The 13,360-nt window shown below is 47.2% G+C and overlaps 1 protein-coding gene across 3 annotated transcripts in view; it reads left to right on the forward strand.

The window, feature by feature from the left end:
• The window catches only part of LOC140409588 (uncharacterized), a 57,896-nt gene that overhangs the window by 16,488 nt on the left and 28,048 nt on the right, over positions 1-13,360 (forward strand). The window lies entirely within an intron of this gene.

Raw genomic sequence — 13,360 nt, forward strand, 5'->3', positions numbered from 1 at the left:
TGATTGGGTTGCTTTCCATTCCCTGACCTGGTGAGCACTTCTTTCATGACCTCTACACTGACATAACTATGCAAAATATTTTTAACTGACAATTCTAAGGGCCGCTATGTCAAACAGGGACATGCATCACAAAACAATAAAAATGGGAACCTCTAACTATACTTAATACACTACTCTCATGATCACTCATGAAAACATTTCATCACTCTAATTTCCTCAACCATACAAACAAAATCATAGCAGTTTATACACATGTTTCCTGGCTTGGCAGTCAAGCTCAGGATCGTACAATTGTTCATGAACATTCTGAACATTTCTTTATTTACAATAAAACCGCAAATGAATGCTCTTTATTATAGATCGCGGGGGTCGGGGGTCTGGTCGTATCCGAAAATAGGGGATCTGATCCTATATACCGGTGTTCGAGTGCGGTAGGCTCTCCTTCTCCATTTTCTTAGACGCATAGTCTGCACGATGCAGCAGAGTATCGCCAATACCAACAAGGATTCTATTACGTAGGACAGGGAATACCAGGTTATAAACCTGTCACGCCAAGATGGTGTGGTGTCGCTGGTGACTGAGCTCTGGGTACTGTGGGGAAGTGAATCATTAACGGCTGGGGGGCTGGAGGTCATGGGGTTCGCGTCCACGCGTAACCAAATGTCCATTATCATGATGCACAATCCGGAGGATGTCCTCATGGTGCGTCTTCTTTCACGTCTCTTCTCTTTTCCCTTCTCTTCTCTGGTCCTGGAGTTCTGTGGAAACAAGCATAGTGTCTGTAACTATCTTGGTTTAACATCTCGTATGATAGCCTGTCTGTCCTTTAGTGCCAATTACTCCCTTTATAATTGGTCACTATGTGTGACTCCCTCATTTTTTTTCAAAAACCGAATTGTAGGACAAGACACACTTTCAAATAATGAACCAGTGCGAGCCGTCTCGCAGACTGTGCAATTTACCATCCAAATGTTTCAGGATGTAAATAGCATGTGGTTGGCAACCTAAGGGTTACCTGAAACAAAATAAAACTTTTTGAACTAAAATTTCCAAAATGAGGTGCCTATGGGCGGCGACGGGTAAGAGTTGGATGGAGTCCCCGGGTAGGACGGCTACCAATGCCGTGTCTCCCCTACCCGAGCGTAGATGACCAGAGGGGGGTTCCCAGGCAGGGCGGGTCCCAAGCCGTTTCTCCACTGCCTGAGCAACCGACAAGAACGGGCAAAAAATGTAGTCATCGTGGGGGGCTGCCGTAGTGGTTCCTCCCTCAAACCAGAAGGACAGTTACGAACGGGCGTCTGCCGACAGACGAGTTCCGCTGAACTGGCGTCTGGGACCTTAACAAGTCTCTGCAGACAAACTAGTTCCTCTGAACTAGCGTCTGGCCAATAGCAAGTCTCTGTGGGCAAGTCCTCAGAAGTTTCTGCTGAAAGGGCGTGGGGCCGTGGAAAAAAAGTGTTGGTCTGACAAACAACATTTAACAAACTTAGAAACAACATAAAACATGCTGCAGGTTCCATCAGAAAGGACACCGTTTTCTCCCAAGCGGTTCCTTTTAAAACATCATCTGGACACCTCAGTTATCGGTTGCGAACAGGGTCGCAAAGGGGTTCTCGTTTTGGAGTCGGACTCAAGGTCGTCATCTTCTCCCAGGTGCCAAACTCTTGAATGTATTAAGGTTGATAGGGCTGCATGGTGTGATTTGGGGTTGCTCTCGTCGTTTTGGACGAGTCTGTATGAGTTGTCTCTGTGCCAATAGGTGGTGTCTAGTGTGGGGACGGAATCGGGGTCATCATGGTAGGTCGGTGGTGGGGTTTGTTTAGGAAAGTGATCATGAAGGGATCACTCGAATCGTAGTCGGATTCGCAGGGTGTGGGTCCTGTTGCATGGGGATAGTAGGGAGGCGTGCTGTGGCTATCGTCCGAGTCACAGTCGCTGTCTCTGCTGCTGCAGTCGGTGGGCGTTCCGGGACGGAGTGTATATTTCGGGGGTGGAGTCGAGGTCGAGTCCGTGGCTGGGCTGGACATGTTCGGGGATGGTAGGGTTACGTTGGCTGTGGGTGGGGTGTGGTGTGCTGCATCGAGCATGACGTGGTGTGAGTGGTTAGACTGTGTTCCGTATGCCTTCAGCTGGTTGATATTGATATTCCTTGATGTCCATGTCTTTCCGTTGGGATACTTTATCTTGTATACGGAAGGGCTTACTTTGTCCGCAATGGAGTACGGACCCGAGTACTTTGGTGACAGGAATGTGCTGGGGTTGTATACGGAGAGCATGACTTGCTGTCCTACACTGTACTCAGTCGCATGCACTATCTTGTTGAAACAGGCCTTGCTCTGTTTCTTCCTTGTGCCCAATTTCACTGCGGCTGCTAGCTGAGCCGTTTTAACATTATTCACTAATTGCTCTATTGCTTTCTCGTGTGTGAGGGTTGTCACCTCGGGGCTGGTCAAGTATAAATCTAATAAAAATTCTGTGCCTTTCATGGGACGTCCAGTCATGAGGGTGTGTGGGGTGTAACCTGTGGAAGTTGAAATTGTATTATTCAAAAACATCAGCGCAAAAGGGAGGACTGAGTCCCAAGTGGTGTTGTTTTGCTGGACCATTTTTCTGAGGGTGGATTTTAGGGTCCGATTCATGCGCTCCACGATACCACTCGACTGTGGGTGGTATGCTATGTGGAATTTTTGGGTGATGCCAAATATCGTGAGGACGTTCTGCATGACACATCCCGTAAAATGGGAACCTTGGTCGGATTCAATGCTGCGGGGGTGTCCCCATCTTGTAAAGATGTGGTGGGTGAAAATCTTGGCTGTGGTTTTTGCAGTGTTTGTTCTGGCTGGGAATGCTTCCACCCATTTCGTAAGCGTGTCTATCACCACAAGTTCATATTTATAACCATTCCTGCAAGGGGGCACTGGTCCTATAAAATTGATCTGGAGGTTAGTCCAGGGGCCATTAACGGGTCGGGTATGGTTAAGCTCAGCCTTTTTGGCATATCTGTCCGGATTATTCTGGGCGCAGATAAGACAATTCTCGATGTAGTGATTTACATCGTCCTTTAAATTCGGCCACCAACAAAGCTGCTTGAGGTGGGCTGAAGTGGGATCGATTCTCTGATGTCCATGACCGTCATGGAATAAACAAATCAGTTGATTCCTGTTCTGTTCAGGAACCGCATCAAGGGTGTCTTTTAACACCACACCATCATGTGTGGTCAGAGCATTTTTAAATCTCTCGTAGGGTGCTGGATAGTTTCCTTTTAAAATCTCCCTGAGATTGCTGTCCTGCTTCTGGGCCTCCACTAGATCCTCGATCTTTGTCTGCGAGACCTGATCTGCATTCACTGGTGCGCTTTGGGGGGGCGTCCAAAAATATCCATGTCTGGAACCTGCCTTAGCCAGTGCGTTGGCTTTTACATTTCCAGGGGGGGAGGAACGATGGCGACTTCGAACTTTGACTATCCCAAAAGTCCTGTTCTGTGCTCTCTCTAGAATGTGTCAAGCACTGGGGCTGAGGGGAGGGGTTTCCCGTCTGCGGAAACAAATCCTCTTGCTCTCCACAGGGGCAGGAATTCCGTAAGGCTGTTGCAGACATAGAGGCTGTCCGAGTATATGTCTGCTGGGCTGGGGAAGGAATCTGGGTGTTCCACTATATATGCGATGGCCGCAAGCTCTGCTGCCTGCGCGCCTAAGTGGCCTGGAAGTTTTAATGATATTTCCTCTAGGGCGCGTCCCTGCGCGTCCTCGACAAAAATACCGCAACCGGTTATGCGCTTCCCATCCAATACTGTGGAAGATCCATCCACATAGATCTTTATGGGCTCGCACGTGTCTGTGTGCTGGGGGCTCTGGGTTGAACTACCTATCTTTCTGGGGGGGGTTTTAGCAATAAAGGGGCCTGTGTTGTGGTGTGGAGAGATAATTTCGCATTCATAGGGGGTTCCGGGGTACTGTAAGTTGTCTGCTAAAAAGGTGTGCGTCTTTGTCCGTTTAATAGTGATGTCCCGTCCCTGCAAGAAAAGGGTCCATCTAGCTGCTCTAATCTGGCTTACTGTACCGTCCTTGAATCGTCCGTCCAGTAAAAGTTGGGTGGGGGTGTGTTCGGTGAGAATTGTGATGGGGTTCAGTCCGGTAATATACGAAAAATACTGGACTGCCCAAAATACTGCGAGCAGGTGCCTCTCACAGGCTGAAAATCCCTGCTCCACAGCATCTAAAATTCTGGAGGCGTAAGCTATGGGCCTTAACTGGCCATGCCGTTCCTGGAGGAGCACGGCCGAAAGGGTGCGGTCTGTGGTTGCTACCTCTATAGCGTAAGGGGAAAGCGGGTCTGGAACTTGTAGTGCGGGGGCTGCTATGAGTGCCTGTTTTAACGCAGCCACAGCATCCGTATGCTGCGGAAGCCATTCCCAGGGGTCTCCTTTCTTTAGGAGGTCTGAGAGGGGCGCTGCCTTGCTGGCGAAACAGTCAATGTGGTTTCGGCAGTAGCCAACCAGTCCTAAAAACGACCGGAGGGCTGAAACGTTCTGGGGGAAGGGGCAATTTAGCAATCGAGTCAATCCTTTTATGCTCGATCTCGCGTTTACCATGTGTGATAATTGTTCCCAAATGTATCACCTTATCTTCCAAAATCTGGGCCTTTTTGGGGTTGACTTTGCAACCGATTGAGTGTAAGAGTTCCAGGAGTTCGGACAGAAGCTCGATGTGCTATTCCTTGGTGTCTGTCTGCAGTAATAGGTCGTCTACGTACTGGACCAGACATTCGGGGCGAGAAAATTTGGCTAAACCATTTGCAAGCTGTCGGTGGAAAATGGAGGGGAAGTTGTGGAATCTTTGTGGCAGGCATGTCCACGTGTACTGCTGATTTTTAAAAGTGAAGGCAAATTTGTACTGGCACGCCTTTGCCAATGGAATGGACCAGAATCCATTACTGACATCCAAAACCGTAAAGAATCGGGAATTGAGTCCCTGCTTGAGCATGGTCTCGGGACTTGTTGCTACTGTGGGGGCTGCTGCGGGGGTGATTTTGTTGAGTTCCCAGTAATCAATGGTCAGTCGCCATGATCCATCAGGCCTTCTCACTGGCCAAATCGGGGCATTATTAGTGGAGGCTACTGATCTAAGTACGCCCTGCTCTGATAAGCTTTCTATTACCTTTGAGATTTCTCCCTCTGCCTCTTGGGGAAATCCATATTGTTTTTGGGGTCTAGGATCAGGTCCTGTTGTTTGTACGGAGCCAGTCATCCGTCCACAGTCGTGCTTGTGGGTCGCGAATGCTGCCCTGTTCTTTTGCATAACTGCCCTAACCTGCTTGTCTGTACTAAGCGTGGTCGAGTAGAACCAAAATTTGCCTACGGCGCTAATTTTGTTCGCGTATACTCCTATGTTGAGCGTTGCGGGGGCTCTTGCAGACTTTGCCATTTTCCAGACACACTGGTTGACTGGATCACATGAAAGATTGTGGGAATTCATGAAATCGATTCCCAGAACGTGTTCTGCTGTGTGGGGCAGGTCAACTAAAACTACGGGGTGCTTGGTGGTGATGGTTCCGATTTGAATGGGTACAGGGTCTGTGATGTGTCCCTGCTGTGAGTGGCCTGTAAAGCCGCTGAGGGTGATGGTGGCTGTAGTGGGCCACGTGTCTTTTTGAAACATGGTGGAGGAATTTATTGTGGTGCGGGACCCTCCTGTGTCCCAGAGAAATTCGATTTGCTGTCCCCAAATTTTCGCTGCAACTACCGGTCGTCCGGACCTATCCCAAAGGGTGTCGCAGACCCAACTGGGGGAGCCCGAACACCGTCAGTCCGTTCCGGTCAGGTCCGTCTGATCTGAACAGGCGGTAACACTAAGAATGGGCTCTGTCTTCTTCTTGTTCAGAGTGCCCGTCTGCTGGGCTCTCTGTGGCTTTCTAGGGGCATTGCACACTCTTGCGAAGTGTCCCAACTGTCCACAGTTGTAACACTCCTGTGACTTGGGTGGGGGGCTGTTCTTTCCTTCATTCACCCATGCGGGTTTCTGGTGTGTTTTTACTGCCTGTATATCTGCGTCGGCCTGCTTTTCCTCAGTATTCTTAACTGAGGGTTTACTTTGAACAGATTGCTCCCAAGTACGGGACAATCTTTTCACTACCCACTTCTCGTTATGAGCCTTCTCTGAGGGATCATAATTCGCGCAAGTTTTCTGTCCTGTTTCTGTGGCATGGGAGATAAGGGTGCGGGTCCATTTGGCCATGTTGTCTGGGGACAAATGGGCACTGTCTAAGTCTCCAAAGACTGCTGCAAAGTGGATCCTCAGGCGTCCAGCAAACGCTGTGGGGTGCTCGGCTTTCTTTTGCCTGCATTTGTTGAGGCCATCTACGGGGTCACCCCGGTTATACTCGATCGCATCCAGGATTTCTGCAAGGGTGCCTCCTCCTACATTCTGTGGGTCGGGAAGGGCTGCTGCTACTGAAGGGTCTAAATTTAAAACTGAGCTTTACATGCTCTCGCTCATCCAGGCCGTACACGGTCGCCTGATACTTTACTGTGGCAAAGAAATGGTGGGGGTCTGAGGTGGGGAGGAACGGTGTGATCTTATCACACGCATCCTGTAATTGGGTCATTGTTAAGGGGGTGGAGTATAGAAATTCCACATCGTCCGATGTGGCTGTGCGGTGGGTGGTGACTGGGTTCATTGGAGCCTGAACTATCTGCTGTGTGGGGGGTTGGGGCGCTTTCCTCTTTTGTGGCTTTCCCTGCGCACATGTTCCTGAACATATCTCTGCGCTGTCTCGTTTAATTCTTCCCAATCAGGGCCGTCTTCCTGATCTAATTTTGCTCCAAGGTTTCCTGGAATCCTTTCTGAACTGAAAGCAGCGATTGCAGCTCTGCAATCTGCTTCCGGCACTTTGCGTGATCAAGCGTGCTTTGTCTTTGCTCTGTGGTGGCAGCATGGAGTGCTCTTAATGCTGCCTTTAGGTCGCTGCACTGTCTCTGCAATGCTTCTACCTGCTTTTCTGTTTCTTCACGTAGCAGGACTGCACGGTGCGTGTCCTGATAGGCCTTTTCATATTGAGACTGGAAGCTGCTTAAGTGCGCCAGACAAGACTAGTGTGCCCTTTTGGCATCCTCCACCTCTCCATCTTTTGCTGCCAATTTCCTCCTCAATTCTAAATTCTCTCGCTCTACCTCGCTTACATTGACCTTACTCATTCGATGTATGCCCTCTACTTCTTTCCGGAGCGTCCTAACGATCTCCTCTGTGCCTCGCAATTGTGCCAAACAGGACACGATTGCCATCAGCTTGCGAGCTTTCCCTAAGCTCTTTTTGTGGATCTCGCTCAGGTTCTCCCAACAAGTAATTCCTATACTCCCGGAGCCTGATTCCTTGTTGCTACAGAATTCACTCCAAAGGTGCCATCCATTCCCTTTGAGATATTTCCTGATTTCTTCCTCCCAAATGGGACACTGTCCCACTCTACTGCTGCTGGTCGCTGCGACCGCAAACTCCTCTGGGTTCATGAGGCGTTGCATTGCCATATTTCCTATCCGAATGCTGCTCTTCAAATTTGGGACAGGGGTATTAAGGTGGTGCTGTAAATATGGTTACGGCTTTCGCTACTGTCCGATATACAAACTCCCGACAGTTTTGTCGCAACAAAAAATCTATCAGTTTTGCCTTATCGCCCTGTTAGTTACGCATGCATACACACACTTCCGAATTATGAGTATTGATCAGAACTGTTTGACGCTTGTGGTTTTCTGTTCCCAAGTGGATCTCTAATTCAAATTCTTGGGTTCTCCCGGAGTGGTGAAGCCACTTCTAGACCGGATCCCGTCAGATGTCGCCAAATAATGTTGCTAACTTTCTCCTTGGTTCAATTGCTTTGTTTTATTACCTTTGCTCTCGAGTCGCCAGGTATCTTTATGATACCGCCACGAGGTTCAAGTCCGAGTAATGATCAATAACCCAATACGCCGATTAGTAAGATTCAAATCAAAGCACATTTATTATACACAGTAATCGCTACTCATGCACAAATTCTACGTCTAAGCTACTTCTACAACTAACAGGCTTATACTTAACTTCGGACTGGCCCACCATGTCAGGGGAACAAATGGCCTTTCGTTCGGGTTCTGAGTCTGCGGGATTCGAAGTTGGTACGGATTGGTAGCTAGGAGCGCCTATCTCGTAGCGAGCGTTGAATTAAGACTTACTTTGTTCAGGGGTCACTGCACCGGTCACGGTCAATTTGGTTCGTGTTGCTGGGTAACCCGGGCAGGGCGCAGAGGTGAAGAGAGCGATTTGAACTTGGTGCTTAACTCTTATAGTCCCCAGGGGCTTCCCGCCTTTCGGGGCGGGCCCTGTACCTGGTCCCAAGTGATTGGACTTTGTCCCAATCGCTTGGTCCGATTTCTCCAATACTGGAGCGGTTCCCTGATCGATGGGCGGTCTTGAAGTGCTCGTTCACCTCCTTTGTGTTGGCTCCTGCTGGCGCCGAGGAGTCTGACTTTGCTTTGTGTGTCCAAAATGTTACTTATTGTTCCCGGGGATTGCTCATCAGTATGCAGATGGCTGCTACTTTGTTATGCTGATGGTTGCTGGTATCGATGTTGTCTGGCATTTGCAGAGGTAAATACACAGCAAAACTGCAGCTGCTGGTTTCTGTCTATGTTGGCTGGCTTTCCAATCAGCCTTTGCCGTTCGCCATTTTAAATCGGGAGCTGGCCAATTTAGGTGGCTACAAGGGATATGGGCCAAATGTGGGCAATCGGGACTAGCTTAGTGGTTAAAAACTGGGTGACGTGAACAAGTTGGGCCAAAGGGCCTGTTTTCATGCTGAAAACACCTATGACTCTGAGAGAATCATAGAAAATTAAAAAATGTTATTGGGCCATTATCTTTTTTGATTCTCTGAAGTTATATTTATATAACAATCAAAAGGCACTTCACAAACATTTTTGAGACAATGGTTTGATGTTCAGTGGTCTGGTCCATAGTCCTGGGGTAGTTGGAAGCAGTATGGCATTCGGCCATTGGAAGGTAGAGATTGATTTATCAGATAAAATCCTTGAGGAGGTTTGATAGTGTTAAGTTTGGACAGAAGAGAAAGGAGTGTGGTAAACTCAGAGGATACATATAAAATATAAGGTGTTGTTAAGAGTAACTGTTTTAATGTGGGTGTAATAACCCTCACGCGACCCACAGGCGACTCAAAGAATACGAGCATCCCAGCTAGTGGCCAGAGGCCCTCCCAACCGGGGCTCATTATCGGGCTATGTAAAAGCAGCACCAGACAGGGAACAGCATTCTGGTAGTCCTGATGGAGGGCTTGTGTGTACTCGACCGTAGCAGCCATTTTCTATGACTACAATAAACCCACGTTTATTCATCTACAAGGGCCTCCTGGGTCTTCATGGTGGGATATGCAAAATATCCTTGTTCCAGTCCTGCTCGTGGTGGAGGCTCCCTTGCTGACCGCATTTTCCAGTGCTGTTTCATGCAGTTTCCAAGAACTGGAAATTTTCTTTGATCTATTTTGCTTCCAATTTCCATCTTCTCTCACCTTCACATGGTCCATCTCCGATTTGTTCCCGTCTTCAATTTCTCTGTCTCTATTTATGGGAATAGCCTATGTACTAATATTCACTATAAACCCACAGCCATCTCAATTACTGATCCTCATGCTCTGCTTTTGTACGGGTTCCATTCTGTTCTCCGTTTTTCCCTCATTTGCATCTGTTCAGAAGATGCTGCCTTCAATACCAGTGCTTCTGAGATGTCTTCCTATTTTCTCAAGGGAATTGCTACCACACTGTGGTTTATACGGCCTTCGACTGTGTCTGTTCCATTGTCTACACTTCTCCCTCCTTCCCAGAACTATGCTACGGTTCTTCTTGTTATCTTCCACCCCACCTTCCTCCACGTTCAACAGATCAATCCTTCATCATTTCTGACACCTGCAGCATGATGTCATCAATACATCATAACCCCCCTTTCTACATTCCAAGCGACCATTCCTTCCTTGGAACCGGGTCTAGCCCTGAATGGGACAAAAGACAGATTTATAGAATCATCAAATAGTTAACAGCACAGAAGGAAGCCATTCAGCGCAATGTGTCTGCACCTTCTCTACTGTTGGAGCACTATGGTCTGCATGCTTCACCCCATGTTCATGTATTTACATTGTGTATTTATTGTATGTCCTATGTTTTTCATGTATGGAACGATCTTCCTGGACTGTACGCGAACAGTACTTTTCACTGTAGTGGGTGCCTGGAGCTCGCTGCCGAAGGAGGTGGTGGAAGCAGGGACGATAGTGACAGTTAAGGGGCATCTTGACAAATACATGAATAGGATGGGAATAGAGGGAAACGGACCCAGAAAGTGTCGAAGATTTTAGTTCAACGGGCAACATGGTCGGCAGAGGCTTGGAGGGCCGAAGGGCCTGTTCCTGTACTTTCCTTTGTTCTTTGTCCTGTACCTCGGGCACGTGACAAATCTCAATCTAACCTCAAGTGTAACTTGGCTAGTTCCATTCACCCATCCCATTCATACATCTCTTCCTTGTAGCTTTATAAATCTCTTTTCTTCAGCTGTTTATACAGTCCCTTTTTGAAACTGTTTGGGTCTGCCTCCATCCTGCTATCAGGCAGTGCATTCCAGATCCTAACTGCTCTTTGCAAAGAAATATTTTTCTTCCATGTCGGCTCTGGTTCTTTTGTAATTCAACTTCAATTCATGCCGTCTAGTTCTCAACTCTTCTGCCAATGGGAACAGTTTTTCTCTCTCTCTACTCTGACCAATTCCCTCATGATTTTGAAGACCGTTATCAAATCTGCTTTCACTTCCTATCTATAGAGAACAATTCCAGTTTTGACAATATATCACAAATGCCTACATGGCAAATCTATCACATTCTACCTGAGGTCACCCGAAGCTCTACTGCTTGTTTCTTAAGTCCCATTCCCCATCACTCCTGTGCTTAACTGAAATTGGCTCCGGTCAGGCAACATCTTCATTTAAAAATTCTCTGCTTTGTTTTGAAATTCCCCATATGACCTCGCCCCTCCACATCTATGTAGTCTCCTCCAGTCCCTCAACCCTCCCAAGATATCTGGATTCTGCTAATTCTGGGTTCTTTATCAGCCCCAATTTTAATTGCCCCACCTGTTGTGACTGCTCATTCAGTTGCCTAAGCTCTGGAATATCCTCCCTACACCTCTGTGCCTCTCTACCTCACTTTCCTCCTTAAGGACACTCCTTAAAACCTCCTAGTTTGACCAAGCTTTTGATCATCTGACTTAAAACCTTTTAATACAGATTTTGTTTTATAATGCTCCCCATTAAATGCCTTGCCATACTTTATTGTGTTAATGGCGGGATGTAAGTTATTGATGCTGCTAATAGTGGGGTTTTGGACAGCTCAAAGGCATTGGAAGATGGTGCAGAAAAGATTTGAGAAGATCCTGGGGATGAGGGACTTCAGTTATGTTGGTAGATCAGCAAAGTTTGGATTGTCCTTGGGGAAGAGAAGGTCAAGAGATTTGTTCGGGGTCCTCCATCGTGTGGATTCTTGACAGAGTAGATGGAGAGAAACTTCATCAGGTGGGCGAAGCACTGTACACACCCCTGTCTGCATCAACAAGGCCGAGATGGAGGTGGTCGACAGCTTCAAATTCCCAGGTGTGCACATCACCAACAACCTGTCCTGGTCCACCCACGTCAACGCTATACCAAGAAAGCACAACAGCGCTTATACTTCCTCAGGAAACTAAGAATATTCGGCCTGTCTTACCAACGAGATGTGTGTGTGTGTGTATGGGGAGGCGGTGGTATTGTCGCTGGAATAGGGTAATGCTCCGGGGTCCTGGATTTGAATCCCACCACAGCAGATGGTTAGCTCAGTGGGCTAGACTGCTGGTTTGTAATGCAAGGCTAGCAGCGCGGGTTCAATTCCCGTACCAGCTGAGAATTCTGAATTCTCCCTCTGTGTACCCGAACAGGTGCCGGAATGTGGCGACTAGGGGCTTTTCACAGTAACTTCACTGCAGTGTTAATGTAAGCCTATTTGTGACAATAAAGATTATAGATTTAATTTAATTTTAGATTTAAATTTGTAAGAATGGAATTGAAACCAGAGAAAAACCCATCTGGTTCACTAATGCCCTGTAAGGAATGAAATCTGCCATCCTTACCTGGTCTGGCCTATTTGTGACACCAGATCCACAGCAATGTGGTTGACTCTTAAATGGCCTAGCAAGCCACTCAGTTCAGGGGAATTGGGGATGGGCAATAAATACTGCCCATTACTACTGGCCCAGCCAGTGACCACCCATCTCCCATGAATGAATAAAAAAAAGTCCTATGGTGAAGTATGAGACTTTTAATTAAATTTAATATATTTTGGTTTCTGCCTCTGATTAAAATGTTTTTATAATCTTTTATTGTCACAAGTACGCTTATATTAACACTGCAATGAAGTTACTGTGAAAAGCCCCTAGTCGCCACATTCCATCACCTGTTCGGGTACACAGAGGGAGAGTTGAGAATGTCCAATTCACCTAATAGCACGCCTTTTGGGACTTGTGGGAAGAAACTGGAGCAGCCGGAGGAAACCCACGCAGACACGGGGAGAACGTGCAGACTCCGCACAGACAGTGACCCAAGCCGGGAATAGAACCGGGACCCTGGCGCTGTGAAGCAACAGTGCTACCCATTGTGCTACCATGCTGCCTGTGTTAAACAGGAATTTAAATATTTGTTTCAAAACCAGCTTGCTGAACTTTACTGCTTATGTGTGCTGCCTGTGGCATGCTGTAGCCTTGAACCTACCAGTGTTGTATCATTGTGACAAATTACAACCATAGATATCCTTTCGATCTGAAGGGACTCCTGGTAAAGTAACTTGCAGATTGATTTTCTAGAACTAAAATTGTTCAAAGCAATGCTTGGTGACAAATGTGCAATTGAATAAATTGCCTAAATCTTGGGGCCCGCATGTAATAAATATTTACTGAAAGGGTAGTAATCAAAAATAAGATGTGTATTTGGGTATATTTTACCAGGGAATGAGCAAATTTCAGCTAGCTGAAGAATAGGTTTGTTTCCAAATCTGATGGGGTTGAATTCCTGAACAATTTTAGTCTGAGCATCCGTCCCATCAGACATGGACGAGGGAATTACTACTGTACTAGTTTCTGGCTTGATTTCTGTATTGTCCAGCTGCTCAAGTTGATCTGGGATTCTTCTGAGTTTTATGATTGATGTGTGCATGTCCTGCAATGCATTTTACTTATATGACACTAACCTTTTGTGTGTACACTCACAGCAACTTTGACTAGGTCTGAACATTTCCATTCCATTTTTATTATTGAAAT

Source organism: Scyliorhinus torazame, chromosome 1 (genome assembly GCF_047496885.1).
Source record: "Scyliorhinus torazame isolate Kashiwa2021f chromosome 1, sScyTor2.1, whole genome shotgun sequence".
NCBI classification, from domain to species: Eukaryota; Metazoa; Chordata; class Chondrichthyes; order Carcharhiniformes; family Scyliorhinidae; genus Scyliorhinus; species Scyliorhinus torazame.